The sequence below is a fragment of the Ranitomeya variabilis genome, chromosome 6 (assembly GCF_051348905.1).
Source record: "Ranitomeya variabilis isolate aRanVar5 chromosome 6, aRanVar5.hap1, whole genome shotgun sequence".
In the NCBI taxonomy this organism is placed as follows: domain Eukaryota; kingdom Metazoa; phylum Chordata; class Amphibia; order Anura; family Dendrobatidae; genus Ranitomeya; species Ranitomeya variabilis.
In genome coordinates, this window is record NC_135237.1 from 35,542,357 (window position 1) to 35,566,989 (window position 24,633).

Below are 24,633 nucleotides of genomic sequence, written 5' to 3' on the forward strand. Positions count from 1 at the left end.
GTGAAAAGCACCACTGTACGACCGCCCAGATTTTCACTTCCATAACCGATTACATATTTTCATAGAACAAATATTGCAGAAAAATAGCAAACCGCACATTACATTATTATCAACCCAGGCATAAAAAATAGAAATGTGCGGCTGAGTTCACATGAGAGGTAACCGGGAATTAGAGAATCAATCTGGAGCATCAGACGTCACTTGTATGTCATCCTTCCCTCAGATCTAAGCAGTAATTCCAGTAGGACGTTCGCGGTGTCAGAAGCTCCTCTGTAGACCGCCACGGCAAGGCTAGAGCCATAAATATGGAGGACCGAGAATTACGCACACAGTGGGGGCCACGTATTATAGGGTCAGTGATAAAAACACCGGACAATGAGGGTAAAGGATTCGCCTGGTTTATAAAACACATTTTTAGAGAACTTATCAGAGATTTCGGAGTTAAAAGAGCGAAGGTTCTCCCATCCAGGACTGATCTCAGAGTGTTCTCCACCTAGCACCTTCATGCAATACATGGAAAGACCATTGATTACCTTGGAACTGTGTAATGCTAAATTTTTCAACTTGGCGATTTAGCCAGAGGGGGTGGACTTGGCCAGAGGGGGTGGACTTGGCCAGAGGGGGTGGACTTGGCCAGAGGGGGTGGACTTGGCCAGAGGGGTGGACTTGGCCAGAGGGTACACACCATAAAAAGAAAAAAAAAGTTCTGCCTCTCAGAAAGAAGAAAATGTAAAAAAAAATAACCTTTCATAATTTTTTTTTAAAGTAATAATCAAACTTTACAAGGTAAGTTTTAAGATTGTAAAATCACCAATATTTCAGTTTATTTCCAATTTCACTCTACTTTGATTTTTTTATTTGATTTTTTTTTTTTACTGTTTATTTTAAATTTATGAAGTCACTCGAAACTACAACTCGTCCATCAAAAGAACAAGACGTCATACAACTGTGTCTGCAGAAAGAATAATAAGTGATGGATCTTTAGGGTGCAAAAATGGTTAAAATACATGAGAACATCTTTCTCATCTTTGTCCTTGTTTTCTTTACACGATTTTAATGGCAGACATATTGCCAGGGCGGCATGAACAGGAGCTGAAGATATGGTAGTAAGAACTATAATGAGCATGCTGTGCAACCTGTGCAGTGAGGGGGGGGGAAGGAGGAGCCGTCATCATCCTCCATAGTCAGTGCTGTGATCCTGCTTTATCGGCCTCCAGCTATATAATAAAAGTGTCACATTTCATATTAATCCCGTCATCTGATAAGATGATGACTGCTGGGCTCCTCCCTATGTACAAGGGACAGGATGAAAATCCCAACTATTTAAAGGGAATATGTTATCAGAAAATTAACAATTGCCCAAAAGTTACATTTAACTCAAAAACCTGATTTAAGCAATGTTTTTCCCCAAATCACAATCTGTATTAAAAATGAAAAAAAAAATGTAATCTTGAAATTCTCACACTGGAGCCTTTTTATACTTTAACTTCTCATTTCAGGAAATACACATGTACATTAGCAGCAATGAATATGCTCAGCCTTCTGTTTTGTACTGAGGCACCTAATGCACCTGTGCAACCGTCACTGTAAAGGGAGGGGGAGCAGGGTCAGCTGTGACATTGCCTATTGTGAATGGTGGATCCTGTGTTATCTACTGTATATAGAAGTGTTATCAGTCATTGTACAGGAGGAGGAGGTGAGCTGTGACATCACCTATTGTGAATGGTGGATCCTGTGTTATCTACTGTATATAGAGGTGATATAAGTAATTGTACAGGAGGAGGAGGTGAGTTGTGACATCTATTGTGAATGGTGGATCCATTGTTATCATCTGTGTATAGAGGTGCTATCAGTCATTTTGTGGGAGGAGGAGGAGGTGAGCTGTGGCACCTATTGTGATTGATGGGTCCTGTGTTATCCGTCCTTAGAATTCTGTCTGCGATATGAGTCTGCTGAAAACTCTTCCTGAAAGGTCAGGATGTACAAGTCTAAAATAGCCCCAATGACTAGTGCAAGATCGTGTTATAAAATAAACAAACAGGGCCAAAATTAAAAAAAGAATAAACGCAAAACAAAAATCCAATTTAAACAACAGGTCATGTTCTACTGACACATCCCCTTGAATACCTTTCTTGCCAATACCTCTCCCCCAAGGTGATAATGTAAGATGCAGAATTACTCAGGGTGTAAGGATGTGTAAAGAGAGACTGTAGCTGTAGATTTGTTACATTGTATCCATTATTCCATGTGAATGCAACATTTCCTTCTCCCTCCGAGCCTGAGCGACCGCACATAACGCCGAGACCGACCCGGCACGTCCTGTTGACACAGATTATTTTGGTCACTGCCCCTGAAGGAAATCCATGAGCGTAATTAAATTCCATCTTTACTTATAATTAATTCTTAATTATTTCTTATAGCTCGAGGTCGCTGCCGGCGCACATGGCATCCCCATTTATTACATTTGCGACACAATCTTAAAATTTCATACTTCTCAATGGCATCGTGATCAGTGTGATCTGATGACGCATCGTGAACCCAGTCAATCAATACGGATGGATGTGTATCATTTAAGACAGAAGATATAAAAAGGGTTGTACTGGATTAGAAAAACATCTAAAAACTGTCCATGGGTTCGCAATAAGGACTCCAGCTCAGTTCAACTCAAGTGAATAGGGAAGAGCTGCAATACCAGACACTGCCTGTAGACAGGTGTGGCGCTGTTTTTGGAAGAAAGCAATCAGTTATTTTCTAATCCGTTACAAACCCTTTAATTCTAACTGTTGAATGGAAAGCTCTACCTTTAAGTGCTGATCTGGAGTAGATTTTATTTTTAGGTTATATTTTTTAGGCTATAGCTTAACTCCTCGCTGCCAACAGCCCCAATTCTATGTGGGACTTTTCCATAAAACCAACCTGGATCACCATAGGGTTCAATGATCACTAGGATCACCATAAGGTTCAATGATCAAATGCATCATCATACGGTTCAATGATAACTAGCATCACCATACAGTTCAATGGCCATTAGAATCACCTTAGGGTTCAATGGTCATTACGAGCACCATAGGGTTCAATGATCACTAGAGCCATCATACGGTTATGTGGTCCCCAATATCATCATAAAGTTTAATATTACCTAGAATCTTCATAGGGTTCAGTGGGTACTAGAATCTTCAAAGGGTTCAATGGACACTGGGTTCACTATAGGGTTTAATGGTCAGTAGCATCACCAAAGAAGTTAATGGTCACTAGGATCACCTTACGGTTCAATGGTTACTAGGATCACCATACGGTTCAATAATCACTAGTATCACCATACAGTCCAATGGTCACTAGGATTCCCATACAGTCCAATGTTCACTAGGATCACCTTACGGTTCAATGGTCACTAGGATCACCATACGGTTCAATAATCACTAGGATCATCATAGGGTTCAATGGTCACTAGGATCACCATAGAGTTCAATGATGTCTAGGATCACTATGGAGTTCAATGGTGCCCAAAATTACCATAGTGTTTAATGGTACCTAGAATCTTCATAGGGTTCAGTGGTTACTAGGATCATCATAGGGATCAGTAGTCAATACTCACTAGGATCAATATGGGATTCATTCACAAGAATCACGTTAGAGTTTGATCATAACAAAGATCATCATAGGGCTCAATGAGAACTGGGATCACAACGGGGCAAAATACCATATGCAGCACGGTGGCTCAGTGGTTAGCACAGTTGCTTTGCAGCGCTGGGGTCCTGGGTTCAAATCCCACCAAGGACAATATATGCAAGGAGTTCGTATGTTCTACCCGAGTTTGTGTGTGTTTTCTCCGGGTTCTCCGGTTTCCTGCCACTCTCCAAAGACATACTGATAGGGAATCTAGATTGTGAGCCCCATTGCGGACAGCAAAGATAATGTCAGTGAAGTGCTGTGGAATTAAAGGTGCTACATAACCAAACCATAATAATAGGAGGTCTTATTATTGTAGCCACCTGTTACATAAAGGAATTCTGCTGGTTCCTGCCAAATCCTGAATGATTATGTTGACTTAGAATTCAACATTAAAGGTTCGGTGTTTTTTGGCAGAAAGAATAGTGTTACAGACGGCTGTTAAAAATCCCTAAAAATGTAAACTGGTGAAAATGTCAATGTGTGGATATGTTTCCTCCTATAAGATGGAAAAGATCGAGTTTATGTTTACTTTAAGAAATTGCCTGAGTTTTATGTTGCACCTATAATAATTGTAAAAACTAGTATATCGTATGTATCAGACTGGGATGAACCCGCGATGACCGCCTCTTCCTCCATATTCATCCATCGCCGTATATTTATGGCTCAGGCTCTAACATCGGCTTCCCATAAAACCATTATTTATAAATGTTCTTGACCCAATATATCAAGGGGGCGGACAACTTCATAAACTTGAGAGCTGCGGCAATCAATATTGGCCCAAGATATGCAGATGGCCAACATCTTAGGTCATTCCTTTGCTCCTGGCAATAACCAACTTCTTAGATGATTGGCATGAGGATGACATTTACAAATTTCCACTGGTTCCTGAATCTTTGGACCAAAGATGAACTGCATCATCGGGAGTTGCCAAGTCACAGGGTGGCGGTTCATAATTGACTGACGCCACAAGTCGTGCCTTCATGACCGTTCCACTTTACACCAGCGATCCACGACTTTTTTCTGGGCTGCCACTTAACAAACGAGACTTTGATGACTGATGATCCTAGGTCTAATAAGTTTAGGAGTGAAGCTCCCCAAGGAACCCCAACATTTTTGGGGGTCATATTAAAGCACTGGCCCCATAATCACAAATCTGAGCCCTAAAGTTGGGTCTATTACATCGTGCACCAAGTTGGGGGTTCATACTCTAAATCGAAATCTGATTAACTCTTCGTGAACCCATTTAGAGTTTTTACGAATGACAACGATGATGCCACCTTAAGGGTAAGAGTCGGGGGGCCAGGTTGACACCATTTTCCTACACGTTTAATCTTATGTGCACCTCAAGTCCCTGGTAAAAAAAAAAAACCTCCTACAAAAGGCAATGGCAACACTAATGTTGGGTAAACAGGAAAAAAATTCATGCACACTCTGTTTTTCAAGCCTGATCGTGGTGATGGTGGTGGTGGTGGTGATGGTGGTGGTGGTGATGGTGGTGGGGAGAGGCAACACTCCCATCATCTCCTGCATGCAATCACTTGGGTTGCAGAGATTAAAGTGGTTTCTCACATCCAGTTAGGGGATGAGGCAACTATAGCAAGGTGTAGGAGAAAAAGGGCAAGAAATGGTTGTTCCTTCGATGTAAGGTTTCCGTGAGGTGTAGTCCTATGGGACCCTCTAGCTTGGAAATGTAGCACATTTGCGTTTTGCATAATTTACAATGAGGCTTGCATGGCAGCGGCGGTGAGATATGGAGAAGGCGTGTGATGTCTATAGGGAGCGGTGTGTACAGATAAATATGCACGGTAATAATTACTGACTCACCGTTGTGCCGATCTCGGAACTGGCTGCTTCATCTACAACTCCTGGTCATGTCTCCGTCCGTGGTCGCCAGCGGGGCACGGAGATTGCAGCCAGGCCGGTGTCATTCAGCAAATGAATTCACAACATGTTAGTGCTGGAGCGAGCTGGAATGGGAAGGACGTACTACACCGCGCAGAGAGAGGGGGAATCACAGGCAGCAAACAGGGAAATCTCAACAGGCAGATTATATTCTCATAGGACTCCCCGGCATCACGTCTAGATGAGCAGAGACAAAATAATAGCCCGCTGCCCGAGACTTCCCTGCCGTGCCACCTTAATGTACTGCAAGCCTTCTGCAAAAAGAGGAAAGGATGCACCTTCCTACGGAGCAGCAAGGAATCAGCCAGCACTGGTGCCTGCAGTAGTAAAGCAGCCGGGAGACGTATATACAGAGTGACAATATACAAGGCACTAGGATGGTATAAAAATAGGGGGGTGGGCATCATCCGGTATTTCCAGATTCGCATAATCACTGCAGCCAGGATTAATGACCGGATAAATCAGCCTGGAAAAGTAAAATAATTCTTCACGGAGGAGCAGTAATTGCAGCCATATTGTTTTCACCCAGCTTTCCCAGAAACAGATAAACAAAGGAAATATTGGGTCAGATTTATGAATGCATTTCCCAACTGGAAACAGGAACATGTGTGAAAGTGTCTGTAGTGAAGCCCCTGTGTTCCCACATAAGAAAATAACCAACAACATGATGCCCCCACAGTACTTTCCCCCCACACGCAGTAGGATGCCTCCACAGTACATTCCCCCCACACACAGTAGGATGCCCCACAGTACATTCCCCCCACACACAGTAGGATGCCCCCACAGTACATTCCCCCCCACACACAGTAGGATGCCCCCACAGTACATTCCCCCCACACACAGTAGGATGCCCCACAGTACATTCCCCCCCACACACAGTAGGATGCCTCCACAGTACATTCCCCCCACACACAGTAGGATGCCCCCACAGTACATTCCCCCCCACACACAGTAGGATGCCCCACAGTACATTCCCCCCACACACAGTAGGATGCCCCCACAGTACATTCCCCCCCACACACAGTAGGATGCCCCCACAGTACATTCCCCCCACACACAGTAGGATGCCCCCACAGTACATTCCCCCCCACACACAGTAGGATGCCTCCACAGTACATTCCCCCCACACACAGTAGGATGCCCCACAGTACATTCCCCCCACACACAGTAGGATGCCCCCACAGTACATTCCCTACACACGCAGTAGGATGCCCCCACAGTACATTCCCTACACACGCAGTAGGATGCCCCCACAGTACATTCCCCCCACACACAGTAGGATGCCCCCACAGTACATTCCCCAACACACAGTAGGATGCCCACACAGTACATTCCCCCCACACACAGTAGGATGCCCCCACAGTACATTCCCCCCACACACAGTAGGATGCCCCCACAGTACATTCCCCCCCACACACAGTAGGATGCCCCCACAGTACATTCCCCAACACACAGTAGGATGCCCACACAGTACATTCCCCCCACACACAGTAGGATGCCCCCACAGTACTTTCCCCCCACACGCAGTAGGATGCCCCCACAGTACATTCCCTACACACGCAGTAGGATGCCCCCACAGTACATTCCCTACACACGCAGTAGGATGCCCCCACAGTACATTCCCCCCACACACAGTAGGATGCCCCCACAGTACATTCCCCACACACGCAGTAGGATGCCCCCACAGTACATTCCCCCCCACAGTACATTCCCCCCACACACTGTAGGATGCCCCCACAGTACATTCCCCCCACACACTGTAGGATGCCCCCACAGTACATTCCCCACACACGCAGTAGGATACCCCCACAGTACATTCCCCCCACACACTGTAGGATGCCCCCACAGTACATTCCCCCCACACACAGTAGGATGCCCCCACAGTACATTCCCCCCACACACTGTAGGATGCCCCCACAGTACATTCCCCACACACGCAGTAGGATGCCCCCACAGTACATTCCCCCCACACACAGTAGGATGCCCCCACAGTACATTCCCCAACACACAGTAGGATGCCCACACAGTACATTCCCCCCACACACAGTAGGATGCCCCCACAGTACATTCCCCCCACACACAGTAGGATGCCCCCACAGTACATTCCCCCACACACATCATGATGTCCCCACAGTACATTCCCCGCACACACAGTGTAATGCCCCCACAGTACATTCCCCCCACACACAGTAGGATGCCCCCACAGTACATTCCCCCACACACAGTAGGATGCCCCCACAGTACATTCCCTGCACACACAGCATGATGTCCCCACAGGACATTCTCCCCCACACACAGTAGGATGCCCCAACAGTACATTCCCCCCACACACAGTAGGATGCCCCCACAGTAAAATTCCCCCCACACACTGTATGATGCTCCCCACAGTACATTCCCCCCACACCTTCTGCAGAGACAAGTCATGGACAGAAGTAGTCATAGTGGTCTTGGCCGACTGGAAAAGAAGGAGGAAAGTGAAGGACTATGATCAGTGAGCAGGTCACTGGATTTATCTACACAGTATGTACATGCAGTGGGTACGGAAAGTATTCAGACCCCTTCAAATTTTTCACGCTTTGCTTCATTGCAGCCATTTGATAAATTCTAAAAAGTTCATTTTTTTTACATTAATGTACACTCTGCACCCCATCTTGACTCAAAAAAAAAAAAGAAATTTTGACATTTTTGCAAATTTGATAAAAGAAAAACAAATATCACATGGTCATAGGTATTCAGACCCTTAGCTCAGACACTCATATTTAAGTCACATGCTGTCCATTTCCTTGTGATCCTCCTTGAGATGGTTCTGCTCCTTCATTGGAGTCCAGCTGTGTGTAATTAAACTGACAGGACTTGATTTGGAAAGGCGCACACCTGTCTATATAAGACCTCGCAGCTCACAGCGCATGTCAGACCAAATGAGAATCATGAGGTCAAAGGAACTGGCCAAGGAGCTCAGAGACAGAATTGTGGCAAGGCACAGATCTGGCCAAGGTTACAACAGAATTTCTGCAGTACTCAAGGTTCCTAAATGGAAGAAGTTTGGGGCCACCAGAAGTCTTCCTAGACCTGGCCATCCAGCCAAACTGAGCAATTGTGGGAGAAGAGGCTTGGTGAGAGAGGTAAAGAAGAAATCCAAGATCACTGTGGCTGAGCTCCAGAGATGCAGTAGGGAGATGGGAGAAAGCTCCACAAAGTCAACTATCACTGCAGCCCTTCACCAGTTGGGCCTTTATGGCAGAGTGGCCGGATGGAAGCCTCTCCTCAGTGCAAGACATATGAAAGCCGCATAGAGTTTGCTAAAAAATACATGAAGGACTCCCAGACTATGAGAAATAAGATTCTCTGGTCTGATGAAATGAAGATAGACCTTTTTGGTGACAATTTTAAGCGGTATGTCTGGAGAAAACCAGGCACTGCTCATCACCTGCCCAATACAATCCTAACAGTGAAACATGGTGGTGGCAGCATCATGCTATGGGGGTGTTTTTCAACTGCAGGGACAGGACGACTGGTTGTCATTGAAGGAAACATGAATGTGGCCAAGTACAGAGATATCCTGGATGAAAACCTCTTCCAGAGTGCTTTGGAACTCAGACTTGGCCGAAGGTTCACCTTCCAACAAGACAATGATCCTGAGCACACAGCTAAAATAACAAAGGAGCGGCTTCAGAACAACTCTGTGACCATTCCTGACTGACCCAGCCAGAGCCCTGACCTAAACCCAATTGAGCATCTCTGGAGAGACCTGAAAATGGCGTCCACCAACGTTCACCATCCAACCTGACAGAACTGGAGAGGATCTGCAAGGAAGAATGGCAGAGGATCCCCAAATCCAGGGGTGTAAAACTTGTTGCATCATTCCCAAGAAGACTCATGGCTGTACTAGCTCAAAAGGGGCTTCTACTCAATACTGAGCACCTACTTATATACCCATGAATACTTATAAACCATGTGATATTTCAGTTTTTCTTTTTTAATAAAATTTGCAAAAATTACTACATTTCTGTTTTTTTCAGTCCAGATGGGGTGCAGAGTGTACGTTAATGAGAAAAAATTAACTTTTTTTAATTTACCAAATGGCTGCAAAGATACAAAGAGTGAAAAATGTAAAGGGGGTCTGAATACTTTCTGTACCCACTGTACATAGTCTGCAGACCACTGGAGAAGAACTAAACATGATAAGGTCACTGTATGGTGGTAATATAAGTCTTAGTACAGTAGATTGTTGATTATGGCGGTGTTATCTCTACTGTATATATGGGTAAAATGTGCTTATGGTCAGTTAGTATTATATGTCTCTTTTAGTGCAGTATTGATTTAATATTGGTCTTGGAACAGTCATGGCGGCTTTCCATCACTATGTGGTTTTATCATGTGGTCATAGTGTGGCGGTATTATTTAACACTTTATTGTGATATTATTGGTAATATTGGCCTTCAATTAGACCTTGATTTCTTCCAAGGCTAGTCAGGGTCATATTTGTGATAAAGTCCCTCACACAGGGAAGCGGTGTACAAGCCAGCATTTGCATGTGTTCTTTCAAATGACAGGGCTGAATTCCAGTCTGGCCCTACAAACAGCAAAAGGACATCTAGATTAGAGATCTATTTAATTAGGAGGATGAAACTCATCGGGATCCATTCAGTTTTTTCTTCCCATACTCCGCATTAAAGCAATTAGTGTCATTAGAAAAAAAAAATAGGTTTGATAACAATCTCAGGGATCAGGATGTCCAAGTCCGAGCTCTGAGTAACACTATACAGTATGTTCTGCACAGTTAGAAGCAAGAATTGTCAAAGGATGAAGCCAATACAAGCACTGGAGGTCATGGCCTACATTTATTACTGAAGGGACCCTGGGCCTAAAAGAGATGGCCGGAGTGATTTGTGCCAAATTTATTAGAAGGAGCACTCAATTATTAGAAGGTGCAACATTTTGAGTGATCTGCCAGTGATACACTATTAGCAAGCTTAGATTTGTTACAAAATTTAATTCATTTACTCAATATCATTTACTTTATAAGTTCACAACACTTACACCTACTGTTTAGTGTCTAAAGCACCTAGATGTCTGATTCTGGGGCAGAAGGTTTGCATCACCCCTGAAAATGTTCAGATATTGGAGCTGTAAGGAGATGGACCAGCTGCCAGTTTCCCCTGAAGACATCAATGCTGCTGTGGTATAGAATGTGAATAATGTTTGGTTCCTGATTGTTAATACTGCCACTACAGGGAAACCTAATGGTCACAAGATGTCACCGTCTAGCATGTAGGTGAGAGGTGAAGTTTGCCAAGTAACACAGCTAGCATAGAGACAGTGTGAGAGTTAACTAAGTGTGAGGAAAGCCCAAGGTGGGTGGGCACCCTGGGAATCTCTGGGTAGTTTTTCAGGAATAGGAAGAAGGGACAGTCAGTTGAGGGACAGTAGTGTGAACGGTCAGCAGCAGTCTCAAGCATTGGGCTGCTAGGAACAACGTGGGCCTAAAACTCGGGGCAGTGGATTGCCAGAGAACCCCTCCGCACAAGTCCCTTTTGCAGGCCTGGGAACCTTGAGATGGTCGTAGGGGCCCAGGGGCACACTCCTCCTGCGAAGATGCAGGAGATATTGGACTGAATCTCTCAGAGGCGGAGTGAGATGGAATCCAAATATACTGCTATAAGTAGAGAAGAATTCCTAGTGCTAGGGGAGAGAAGAGGGATACTGTAATCATACTGAGAACCAGGGCAGAATTTGTGTCCTGTGCCTGTGGGAAAGAGGACAACCTGTTGAGCATTGTAGTTATTACTGCCAACATTCCAGAAGAGGAAAGCCTGAATCCAGAGGAGGCCTGGGCCTTGAAGTAAGTGTGATGCACCTCACACACAGCAGGACAGGGACGCATGTTGCCTGTAGGATGCCAGTGGAAGCAGAAGCTCGCCCATGACTACCTCGCCCTGGCATCTTAGGGTATGTGTCCACGGTCAGTAAATGCTGCTTGTTTGACGCTGCGCAGAGCTGCAGCGTCAAACACGCAGCGTCCAGATGTTCCAGCATAGTGGAGGGGATTTTTTGAAATCCCGTGTCCACTATGCGTGGAAACCCACACGCAGCGGCCCTGCGACTCCGGACATGCTGCGCGTCTTTTCAGATCACAGCATGTCCGTGCTACCTGTGGCGACGCTGCGTCGCCGCAAGTAATATCACAGGGCCCTATGGCGAGGGGTGCGATGATCCCGGATGTGTACAGTACACATCCGGCATCATCGCGTCCCAGAAAGGGGGCGGGGCTTAGCGCCGAGCGGCTTTGCTGCTCCGGCGATACCGCCGGCCATCCTGAACGTGGACACGCACCCTTACAGAGCGATCACAAAACCAGCAAAAGTTTTGTTGCTAATAGTCAACAGAGTATGAAAAATGTGTTGAGAAAAAGAGTTACACATTATCTGCCAAAGATGACGAATTAAACCTGAAGCGATCAGGAAGCCATTACCGTATTTTTCGGACTATAAGACGCACCTTTTCCCAAAATTTTTTTGGGGAAAATGGGGGTGCGTCTTATAGTCGGAATATACTTACAAATACTGTGGTGGCTGTCCCAGTCCGACGCTGCAGCCTCCCTGGCTGGTGTGGCTGTAGCCTCCCTTCCCATGCTGGTGTGGCTTTCTGTTGCGGCGGTGGCCTGTTGGGCGACGGTGGCGGTGCTCTGTGGGACCAGGGCGGTGGTGGCCTGTTGGGCAGCTGAGATCTGAATCTGAGCATGCGCCATCCCTGGCAGCTATTTTCCCAGAGCCCCACAGACCACTGCCACCGCCGCCCCGTCCCACAGAGCACTGCTACTGCCACTCAACAGGCCACCGCAGCCACACAGAGCACCTGTCACAAAATGCAGGCAGAGCCTCGCCACACCACAGAGCAGCACCACCGCACCAGCCTGGGTTGGGATTTCCCGGAAGCCACCGCACCAGCTTGGACCAATCAACAACCCCTGTGACCACTCCTCCACCTGTGCCGAAACCCCTCCCTGGTAAGCTGAATTCAGACTGTAAGATGGACCCCCTTTTTTTTCCTATTTTCCTTCTGAAAATTTGGGGTGCGTCTTATAGTCCGAATGCGGTATCTCCCAGTGCTGTCCCAGAACTGCAACCTCCCTCGAGGCCCAGAAGTACAAGGTGCTCAGTGCTCAGAGACACGGCCGAGATGAGAAGGCTGAGCCCGACAATCACTGAGCAAGACACGGAAGTGGAAATGTCAAGACTGGTCCAAGAAATATTTGATACAGATTGATCAAAGGTTTTATGGACTGATGAGATTAGAGCAACTCTTGATGAACGAGGTACAGACATCCACCTCCACTCCAAGGTGGAGGTGGGCACTGCTGTGGGCTGCGATTATTAAAGAGTTGGACCTTTTTGGTTTCAAGATGGACCCAAAAATCAACTCCCAAACCTACTACCAGTGTTTAGAAGACACTTTCTTCCAGCAGTGGTTCAGGAAAAGTCTGCATTTGTAACACCCCAGGTTGTTACAGTGATGTTGCCTTCCTTTCGGGGAGGGTGATATCATGCTTGAGGCAATGAGGATTCTCTTTACCAGGTAAGCATCTACATTCAACATGTTCTGAATACAGGCCAGAAGGGGGAGCTCAGGATCTGGATTCAGGGGAGCTTCCCTCACTTTAAGAGTTCTGGTCTGGAGGATGAGTTAGATCCGTCTGGAGGAGACAGTGAGGAGAGAGGAGGGAGAGCAAAGAGTGTGCAGAGCGGTGCAGCCAGGACCGAGCTGCAGCTCCAGGAAAGGAGCAGAACCCGAGGGGTTGAATCTTAGAGGAGCTTAGAGGAAAGGAGCACAGTGGAGGAAGAGGCTCAGAGGGGAAATGCCACCGGACACCCTCAGAGCCAGAGCGTAGTAACCAGGCACCGGGATCCCGATGTTGTGTTGTTCTCCAGGATGCACGGCAGAACCAGAGGGCATAGGACTGTATGTTAATTGCCCACATCAAGTCTGAGGTGAAGCAGTAACCTGAGAGCCCAGGTCATGATAGAGACCCTGTAAAACGGCTGACACTGCCCACTGTGCAGACATCTGTCTCAGGACAGGAGAGAGAGGACTTTGCCAGCAAGCTACAAGCAGCAGGGACCTAGCCAACTAGCGCAAGATGGAAAGGCTTACAGACCCCACCTGGGATAGGGATCCTCTATTGCCTCTAAGCCAGCTGGACCATAGCTACCCCTGCGCTTGGTACTCTGGACTTAGGCTACTGCTACCATCAGAAAACCAGGTAAAGACTGCAAACCTATGTCCTCGTTCTTTGCCATACAATCCATCACACCATCGGTGCCCTACACCTGAGAAGCCCTGGGGACCTACTTCACCTGTGGGAAGTTACACCATCTAGCTGCCATACCATCACCCCAGAGGACCCCTTTTAGCAGCGTCGGTCCCTACTGACCGAAAGCCACAGGTGGCGTCACAAACAAACTTTAATCCTAAAACCCCTTTAAAGACATCCTCTTTAACATGGACGCCCAGGGCCATGGACCGGGTCGCGCGCCACCATGACATCCCCCTGTAAGCTGACCGGACCCGGTACAGAGTACCCCACGGCCCTGGCGGGCGACTCACATCTTTCATGAAGACCAGAATTTTTCTTCAGGATAATGCTCCATTGCAACACTAAAGTCTCCACTGCTTTGAGCCAGGAAAGGCCTTAAAGATGAAGAATAATGATACAACCCCTTCCCCACCAGACCTAAACCCTAGTGATCACTTGTGAGTGCTTCTTATATGGCAGATTTATGGTGAAGGAGAACAGCCACTATTCTGATCAGTTTCTGGGGCTGTGGTTGGTGCTTCCCAAAAAGTTGATAGTCAACAGATGAAGGAACTGATAGACTCCATGGATGGAGCTTATTGAGAAGATGGGTGGCCATATTACTATACCGATCACTGAGATTTTTTTTCTTTTAAATATCAGAAATGTAGAGAGACCCCAAAAGACCTGCAACTATAATTGCAGCAAAAGGTGGTCCTACAAAACCACTGAGTCAGGGGGGCTGAACACAAATGCACGTCACAATTTTCAGAATTATAATGTTTAAATAATTATAAAACGTATCATTTCCTTTACACTTCACAGTTACTTGCTACTTTGTGTTGACTTATCACATACTATAAAATCTCAATAAAATACATTTAAGTTTGTTGGTATAAGGTTAAAAAAATGGGGAAAGGTTCACGAATACCTTTTCAAAGCACCATATAAAACAGTTCCTATTACCTTTGATAGAATAAGTTAACGTAGAACATTTCTTTGGAAAGACATTTTTACTCTTCGAATAAAGTCATAATTTTCCTTTCTTCACTCGTTACAGACAAGGAATGCTTTTATCTTCCCAACCATCGGATTTCCCACAGTTGGCCAACATTAAACAGCAAATCTTAAGAAAGACTGATGACCATGAAACCATTCTTAGCACAAACCCTCTCCAGTAAATATATCTTAAGTAGTGTGGGGATTATTCATCTTGGTTGAGTATCTCTTCTTTTCCTCCATGCTGCAGAGATGTCCATCAGCACATAAAGCCTATTAATACACTTCACATAGGGGAACGGCAGCTGCGACAGGTGTGGGATTATTACAGCAGTTTACTTTAATTGAAAGCAACTCTATCTATGCTTACAACTGGGCTCGCAACGTTAATTAATGACGGATCGGTTGGGAGGAAAAAGAAAAAACCTTTAATGACCCCTTCGGAAAAAAAGCAAAAAGAAGTCTATGTCTATCCATTTACGGTATATGTATCATCTACATAATATGAAGTCAGAGGACAGTACGAGTCAATGGCCACACTCTTACAGATCCTTAGATTAGACTTTGTAAGGAGCCTTCCTTCCGTACGTTTTATAGACAAGTCCTTTTTTTGCTGCGGCTACAGTTTGTTTTTGTTTTTTTAAATGTGCCTGCAATTTTTTTTTTATAAGGAAAAAATTATTAAAAATGGAATAATTGGACCCATATAATATAGTAACCATATAACATTGCCTTCAGAAGCCCAAATAATAACACTATATTGTACCCAGAAGTAGAAATGAGCAAAGCTACCAAGATTCACTCGATTTGGCCATCAGATTCGATCTGAATCAAAAGTCCCCGATTGCCATGAAAATTTGTCTCTCCAGACAACAAAGCAACATAAAGGGAGGAGAGGTTTTTCCGGCACTGCCTCGCCCATGCTAAGGCCAATGACTGACCTCACGCAATCACGTGGAAGGGTGACGCACTTCAGGACACGAGAATCTATCACAGGTGAATAGAATGTATTATATTAATTTAACCCCTTCACTGCACTCAGAATATATTAAAATGATGGCTGGCTTATCACCGTTTTGCCTGATTAAAGTCAATGGAATCCTCAAAATGTTGGATTCACCAGGATCAAAACGTTTTGATTGGCCAGTGTGTCATCAGTGTTTGGCCAGTGCATCATCAGTGATTGGCCAGTGTGTCATCAGCGATTGGCCAGTGTGTCATCAGCAATTGGCCAGTGCGTCATCAGCGATTGGCCAATGTGTCATCAGCGATTGGCCAGTGCGTCACCAGTGATTTGCCAGTGTGTCATCAGAGATTGGGCAGTGTGTCAGTGAATGGCCAGTGTGTCATCAGTGAAAGGCCAGTGTGTCAGATTGGCCACGGTGTCATCAGGGATTGGCCAAGGTGTCATCAGGGATTGGCCAAGGTGTCATCAGGGATTGGCCAGTGTGTCATCAGAGATTGGCCAGTGTGTCAGTGAATGGCCAGTGTGTCATCAGTGAATGGCCACGGTGTCATCAGGGATTGGCCACGGTGTCATCAGGGATTGGCCACGGTGTCATCAGGGATTGGCCAAGGTGTCATCAGGGATTGGCCAAGGTGTCATCAGGGATTGGCCAAGGCGTCACCAGGGATTGGCCAGTGCGTCATCAGAGATTGGCCAGTGCGTCATCAGAGATTGGCCAGTGCGTCATCAGAGATTGGCCAGTGCGTCATCAGCGATTGGCCAGTGTGTCATCAGCGATTGGCCAGTGCGTCATCAGAGATTGGCCAGTGCGCCATCAGAGATTGGCCAGTGTGTCATCAGAGATTGGCCAAGGTGTCATCAGGGATTGGCCAGTGTGTCATCAGAGATTGGCCAGTGTGTCATCAGCGATTGGCCAGTGTGTCATCAGCGATTGGCCAGTGCAGTGTCATCAGAGATTGACTTGTGTTGGATCTTGTTATCTGTGTTGCCGCACCAAAAAACAGACAAGCCAACGTGAGTTCTCTATACCTCTCCTGCCGCCATTCAGACCTCCAATGGGCATCTATTTTGGCCTCTTCTCCTTCTGTCCATTTCCGGATTTTCCCTCTTCAGCAATTGATTATTCCCCAATGTGGTCATGTAGGTGGTGACGCAGGTCATTAATATTAATGCTTGGGCATCTTGCCCTATGGAACCCCCAACGGTCTAGTCAGTGGCAGCGCCTGTTGAAAGAAGGCTGAACTCGAGAGATTCAAGGACTGAGTGGTGGGGGGTCCGGTTTGGGGAGGACAGAGGAGAGGCGAGTATAATATTTCCTTTTTTTTTTTTTATTACCCCTTTCCCGGCCATCAGAATTCACACTAATCGAATCCCAAATTTGGATTTGTTAGAAAACACAGCGAAATGTAATCATTTAGAACTAATATGTTCATCTCTAATCAATGTGATCCCGTCACAAAAACAAAACAATGAGATTTACGTAAACCCCGTCCACAAGCGAGTGGCATTACTTGCTTTTGGGGGAACGTTCCAGGGGTGGAAACATTTCCCCAGATTTTTGAGAAATTGTGGAAAAATAATGGAAGACATTTGTGAAAGCATCTAAAAAGGAAAACAGTGTTTGTTGCCCGTAGCAACCAATCACAGTGCAGCTTTCATTTCATTTTCTGCTCTTGAGAAATGTGAACTGCACGGGGATTGGTTGCTATGGACAACAAAAGACGACTTTCCTAAATCCGCTTCATTGCGGGCCTCGGCATAAAATTAGGGGGACACAGAGGTCCAGCATGGGCCCACAAAGTTGTATTACTGACCCACACAATAAAAAAATAAATAAAAATCTGTAACACGAGTGCGATCCCTGCCTGTGTTGGGGCGCACTTACCGACTCGGAGCATTAGATAAGCTACGTTTTCCATGTGAAGACTCATATTTATGTTCATGGTGAAAATACAGACTTCTTCACCCGTCAGTCAGCAATGCCAAACGTCTCTGTACACTCAGCTGTTTCCTACCAGCACAGCTGGGTCTGCGTGGCGCACGTCCCAGAGGAATGAACCCCCTGTGTGTCTACATTTATAGCACGGCAGAAATGTGCGCAAGACTTATATGCACGATGGTACTTTTATTTTTTGCTTTGGATTTTGTGTGCAGCTCGTAATACTGTTTTATACCTTTATTATAAACCCGTATTAGGTTGCCGGGGCAACAGACGCTGCCTAATGACCTATTTAAAGGGGCGATCAGTCCAGTAACCACTTTGCATGCAAAATATAGTACATCTTCTGTTTGACTCTTGTTCCCATTCATTTTACTCAGATCCTAACCTTGGCTTTGTTTTTGGACTCGGCTTGCATCTCCCTCTTTGCATTTGTCACCCGTTTCCCATTGTTCTTGAGCCATCCTCTCCCTGATCTCCTCGTATCCTCCAGATTGTTGCACCATGATAATTTTCCTGGTGATTAATCAGTCCTTGTTTTGTCCACCCATAACCACTTGGCGCATATAAATATAACTGTAGGATGGAGTGGCATGATGATGCCAGACACCTACTGAAGATCATTGTCGGTACCATCTTGGTCGCCTAATGAAGCCCAGCCAGTGCAGGGGACCATTGGAGATTATCAACTTCACTATAAATTGCAATACTGCAGTACTGTGCTTTATAGAACAAGATATCAAACAATCTTTATAAGGACTAAAAATAAAAAAAAATTATAAAAAAAGGCTTTTAAAAATACTTTAAAAAAATATATAAAAAATTGTAAAAACTTAAATCTCCCCACTTTTCCAAATTCTAAAATAAAGAAATGTAAAAAAAACCAAACAAAAAAAAAACAAAAACTTGGCATCATCGCTTAAAAGTTCATATCATGAGAATATAACATTTATCAACCCAAACAGCAAACTATGTACAGAAAAAAAAAGTTGAAATACCAAAATTGCCATTATTCAATCACCCCTCCACCCTCCAAAAAAAGTAATCAAAATTCCTTAGCTACTTCAAAAATTAAGTCATCACACAGGTCCATCAACAGAAAAATATAAAAAGTTAAGGCGCTGAGGGAAGGCGGCAAACCAAATTTATTTTTTATTTATTTCTTTTTTACAAATTTCAGATTTTTTTCAAATCACTAATATAACAAAAATGCCAACTATGAATGCCATGCAATTAAAATTTAAAACATAATGAAGAATTTTTTTTTTGTTGTCACCATTCCACCACACTTTTTTTTTTTCACCATTTTTTTCCTGTATAGTGTGGCACCCCAGGAGTCCGGTAGCCACAATGACATTGCCTCCCTCACAGGGGGTGAGGTCATGCCTGGAAGCAAGGAGGGATCTCCTTAGCAGGTAATACAAGCACCCAACACCGTTCCTACTCCAGACCAGAGGGGGAAGCTTTAACACCTGATTTCATAGGAGCTTCCCTATAAGTTCTGGAGGCGGAGTTAGTCAGTCAAGAGAAGAGTGTGAGACTGGAGGGAGAAAAGTGAGAAGAGCCTGGGGAGAGGAGCTGTGACCAAGCTCACACAGAGCTGAGCGACAGAAAATCGGATGTCAGTCTGTGGTTGTGCGGGTCCTGAAGACCCAGCAACTAAATCCGGAGGACAGGAAATTGCAGGTCTCCTGACCCCATCTGACACCCGGAGGCACAGCAGCATACCAGAGCCCAGAGTCACCAAGAGGGAGTGACACCTGTAACAGGCTCAAGCTGCCTGCCATGCGGGTAGTGTTCCACTTAATGGACAGATAGAGAGGGACTTGAGTAGAGCTTAAAGCACCAAGAACCCAGAGAACAGCGCAGTAGGAAGGCCTCCAACCCCACCTGGCTAGGTGGACTCTGAAATGCTTCCAGGCTCAGATCTCCATTAGCACCTGTTACCTGTGCCCCGGACTGTACCTTCAACCAGGGACTAAAGATAAAGAAAACTGCAGCCCTTGTGTCCTCTATTCATTTCCTGTACCCCAACGTCCACAATCCCCTTACAAAACTGTACCGGTAGCCCCGGCTCCACCTATGGGGAGCTGAACCATCCCAGTTGCATCACCATCGGCCCCAGCGGTCTCCTTAAGCAGCGTTGGCCATCATCTATAGCCGAACATCACAGGTGGCGTCACGTTAAAATCCCTTTTAACTTCCCTTCCTTATTTTTATTGCACGCCCATGGCCACGGACCAGGTCACCGCTGCCGTGACCACCCCGACAAGGTTCCGAGTACCCAACGGCCCTAGAGTGTGCTACAAAAGTCCTTATATTGCTATGTCAATGGAAAAAAAAATTTTTGGAGGAAGGTAAAGAAAAAAAATAAAGCGCAAAATTAAAAACTGCCGAGTCCTGATGGGGATAAGAGGTGACCATGACAATGAAGGAGACTGAGAACATTGCGGAGGTTTGGGCTACCTCCTTTGAGGTCTTTGGAGTAGATCTTATATTGCATGTGGACATGTTCTGTATAGATGGAGGGTGGACCCTCAAAATAATTTTCCCTGGCGGATCGATTGATCCATAGACCATCATTGACCAAGTTACATCAGCCTCTCACCCAATCTCCAGGCAGTAAAAGTTCCAAATACTACTCAAGAGTTCTGTAAAAAATTGCGGATCAGATCCAGAGAAAAACCATACATCAGGTATTAAACCATTATTAAACAGGCAAAAATAATATAACCACCCAGTCCAGCGAGACGCTTACATCATCCACATTACTCAGGTTTTTTACTGCACAGTATGTATCCAAGGAAACAGATATTAAAACAAAATGTACCGTAACTTGTAAAAGTCTTGGAAAAAATGGTTAAGAGTAACTGCTCTCAAAAAAGGAGAAAAATTACTAATATTTAATAGAATAAAAGTATTCAGATGAAAAATAGAAACAAAGAAAAGAAGTAACACCACCCTTAAATAATAGATTAACAAGTGGGTTTTATCAAAGGGTAACTAGTTTGATCATTTGTGATCCAGTTATTGAGACCCTCACGAATTTCAGAATCACAAGGAGCAGGAATTCTCAGATGAGGGCTAGGAAACTTTGCCATTTGCCTCCATGAGGTCAGCTGCTAATACAAAGCTGACTTCAACCCCAATACTATTACTTGACAAAGCACCAAGAGCAATGCTAAGCCCCAGAATTGACGCATTTTATGGATGCACCTTTTCTGGGGCAGCCGAGAGCTGATGTTTTTAGTCTAGGAGGGGCAAATATCCATGGCCCCTTCCTTGGCTATTAATATCATCTTGCAGCTGTCTGCCTAGCCTTTGCTGGTTGTCAATTATAGGGGGACTCTAAGCAATTTTTGGGGCGGCATCCACAATTTAACTAACCAGTAAAAGGTGAGTATACAGCTGTGAGCTAATATTAATAGTCTGGGAAGCTCCATGTGTATTAACCCCTTCCCTAGCTATAAACATCTGTTCACAGCTGTCTGCTTTCCCTCTACTAGTTAATAAAAGTTCAGGGGATCCCATGGCATTTTTTTCAGAAATTTATTTATTTACAAAAACACATGACAGTAAGCTACACACGCAAAGCACTGACTATTTCTTGCTCACATATTTCTAGCTATCAATTGAAGAATATTCCCTTTCAAAACTATCTTTAAATGACAGAGAACTGCTCTATGTATAAAGCTCATGTTAAAATTGCATTGCAGACGTATTGCATTTGCATGTCATTCAGTCGCTAGGTGAGAAAAATCGCCTTGTGCTCGCATGCAAATCGCATGCCACTTTTCTAGATCAAAATTGAACCAATTTTTAAAACGCAAGTGTATTTCCAGCCTCACAGTGTCAGTCATGTTGTGTTTTTTTTTCTTTTTTTGGAGGGCGGTTTAATTTTTTTATTTATTTTTTTTTTTTTAGAAACTTCACATCGTGGGTCATCAGAAAAAGAGGACGAGACAATTTAATTCTAAAGCTGTTACTCCTTTAATAAAACCACAAAGAGAAATCAGCTGTGAATAGTTGAAGAGAATCCTATTCCAAAAACCCTGATCACCAGGGTGGAGTCTCGTTCTGAGATCATGGACAGATTTACCATGCAGAGTGGACTTCTGGGCGCCGTAAAATCACACTAAGGTTATGTTCACACGTTACGTTTTTTGCCGCTTTTTTTATGCAGGCAAAACCTGCTCTCCTGGCAGTAAAGAAGCTCCTTACGAAAACCAGGTTTTGCTGCGTACTTGTGCATTTTTTGTTGTTGCGTTTTTATTGTCTCTTGTGCATGCTGATAAACTTTAATTCCCCCCAAAAATCATGATGCAACTTCCTTAGGTTTTTGCACTAAAAACACAGCAAAACCCGATATTTGCATTTTTTGCACTTACTCATTGCTTTCTATGGGTGAAAGAAAAAAATATAAAATAAAATCGCTGCAAAAACAATTTCTGAAATCTCATGGCTTTTGCTGGTACAGTAAAAATCAGCTTAAAATTTTCATTAAAAACGCAATGTGTTAACATGAACGTGCACCTCTGCATGACATCAAGTATATTCAGCCAATGTAAGAACAAGCATCTGTTTAATTAATGTGCATTAAATATTTACAGAACCTGTCAACAAGCAGCCTGGATGGTGCTGACAGATCTCACAATGCATCAGTATTTAGTGCTTTTTGGGCAGGCTTGTGTACTGCTCTGTCCAACCTACTCAATAACATCTCCATAGTCACGTGCCTAAGTATTAATGAGTGGAGCGGACGTGGGCATTCACACAAACTAACAGAGTCCCCACATATCCAGTACTACCCACCTGCTTGTTGATGGTTTCCAGGTGGATTGAAAAATGTAAACCGGAATCCAATCAGTTACTTTACACTAATTCTCTACTTGACCTTAAGGTGTGTGGGGAGAAGGACTTTTTATTTTTACTTTGCCGAAGTTATTTTGAACTAAAAGTATTTTTTTGCAATTGGGTTTCTTTAAAATGTTTGCACCGTTTGGCTTTTACAGGCTTTTTACAACGCTGGCTGCAGAATGGGTTCGCTGAGAATCCATCCGTGAGTTCATTCCAATCGATCTTTTTTTTTTTTTTTTTAACTTCTCAGTGATGATTTATGATACCATGAATGTTCAGTTCACAAGTGATGCGCTTTGTGGTCATCTTTCAAAACCGCTAAAAAAAATTAAAAAAAATAAAAAGAGTTACAAACTCTCCCATCAGCACAACAAGCTCACGGACTGATTCAGCAGTCAGCAATGTGCAAGAAAACTGACTTTAAAAACCAAACAGTGAAAAACTTCTAAAAGAAAAAAAAAAAAAAAAAAAGAACAGAAACCAAATAGCAAAAATTATTTTTAGCCCAAAATACATGAAAAAAAAAAAAAAAATATATATATATATATATATATATATATATATATATATATATATATATATATATATATTTATTTTTATTTTTTTTTATTTATTTTTTTTTTCATGTATTTTGGGCTAAAAATAATTTTTGCTATTTGGTTTCTGTTCTTTTTTTTTTTTTTTCTTTTAGAAGTTTTGCACTGTTTGGTTTCTAAAGTCAGTTTTCTTGCACATTGCTGACTGCTGAATAATGTATATATAATATATATATAAAAAAAATTTGCCTTGGAGGTGCCATATTGTTTAATACAGAGCCACATTTACGGTATGTTAACTTTTTTTCTTTTTTATTATTTGAATGAAGGGATTGGGGGTTCTTTGAGAAAGATCGAGAAGGGCAGGTAATGGTGATGGTCCCTTGTTTCTCTAGGTCAGGGGTCTCAAACATGCGGCGCCCCGAGGCACCACTGTGCGACCCTTGGGTCCCGGAGACGATTGCAGCCCGGTATAGGGGCCGCCGATGTTAATGCTCCATTTCAACTGAATGTGCGTCCTTGGACCAGTTCTGCACCACAATACTTGTAGTGGCCATCGACCAGTCAAGAGGTCGGTGACTGATGTTGGCATCTCTGTCATGGCCGCACTTGACGTCACTGCCATGTGCCGCCCTGGTTGGGGAGAATAAAGAGGACGCTGTTCGCCGAGGGATTGAGGTAAAGTGAGAAGAATTTTTTTGTGTGTGTGTAAAGAGCGACAGAATGTGGGACATTGTTGTTATTACAAGATGGGGACATTACTACAAGAAGGAGACAAGGAAGGGGGGATTATTACAAGAAGGGAACAAGGATGGGGGCAATACTACAAGAAGGGAACAAGGATGGGGCATTACTACAAGAAGGGAACAAGGATGGAGGCATTATTACAAGAAGGGAACAAGGATGGAGGCATTATTAAAAGAAGGGAACAAGGATTGGAACATTACTACAAGAAGGGGACAAGGATGGGGCATTATTACAAGAAGGAGACAACAAGGAGGGAACAAGGATGGGGACATTACTACAGGAAGGAGACAAGGATGGGGGCATTATTACAAAAAGGGGACAAGGATGGGGACATTACTACAAGAAGGGGACAAGGATGGGGGCATTTTTACAAGCAGGGAACAAGGATGGGGACATTACTACAAGGAGACAAGGATGGGGGCATTATTACAAGAAGCAGACAAGGATGGCGACATTACTACAAGATAGGGACAAGGATGGGGGCATTACTACAAGAAGGGGACAAGGATGGGGGCATTACTACAAGGAGACAAGGATGGGGGCATTATTACAAGAAGCAGACAAGGATGGGGACATTACTACAAGAAGGGGACAAGGATGGGGGCATTATTACAAGAAGGAAACAAGGATGGGGGCATTACTACAAGATAGGGACAAGGATGGGGACATTACTACAAGATAGGGACAAGGATGGGGACATTACTACAAGATAGGGACAAGG

The 24,633-nt window shown here is 44.3% G+C and overlaps 1 protein-coding gene across 5 annotated transcripts in view; it reads right to left on the reverse strand.

Annotated features, from left to right (window-relative positions):
* Positions 1–24,633, reverse strand: part of CDK14 (cyclin dependent kinase 14) — a 484,203-nt gene that overhangs the window by 390,034 nt on the left and 69,536 nt on the right. Inside the window, exon 1 of one of the 5 annotated variants that reach the window (XM_077268232.1) lies at positions 5,497–6,006. The exons of 3 other annotated variants lie outside the window; for them this stretch is intronic. The gene's annotated coding sequence lies outside the window, so the exon portion shown is untranslated. Of the gene's footprint in view, positions 1–5,496; positions 6,007–24,633 lie in introns of those variants that run through there. One more of the 5 variants, XM_077268231.1, reaches the window with a different exon arrangement.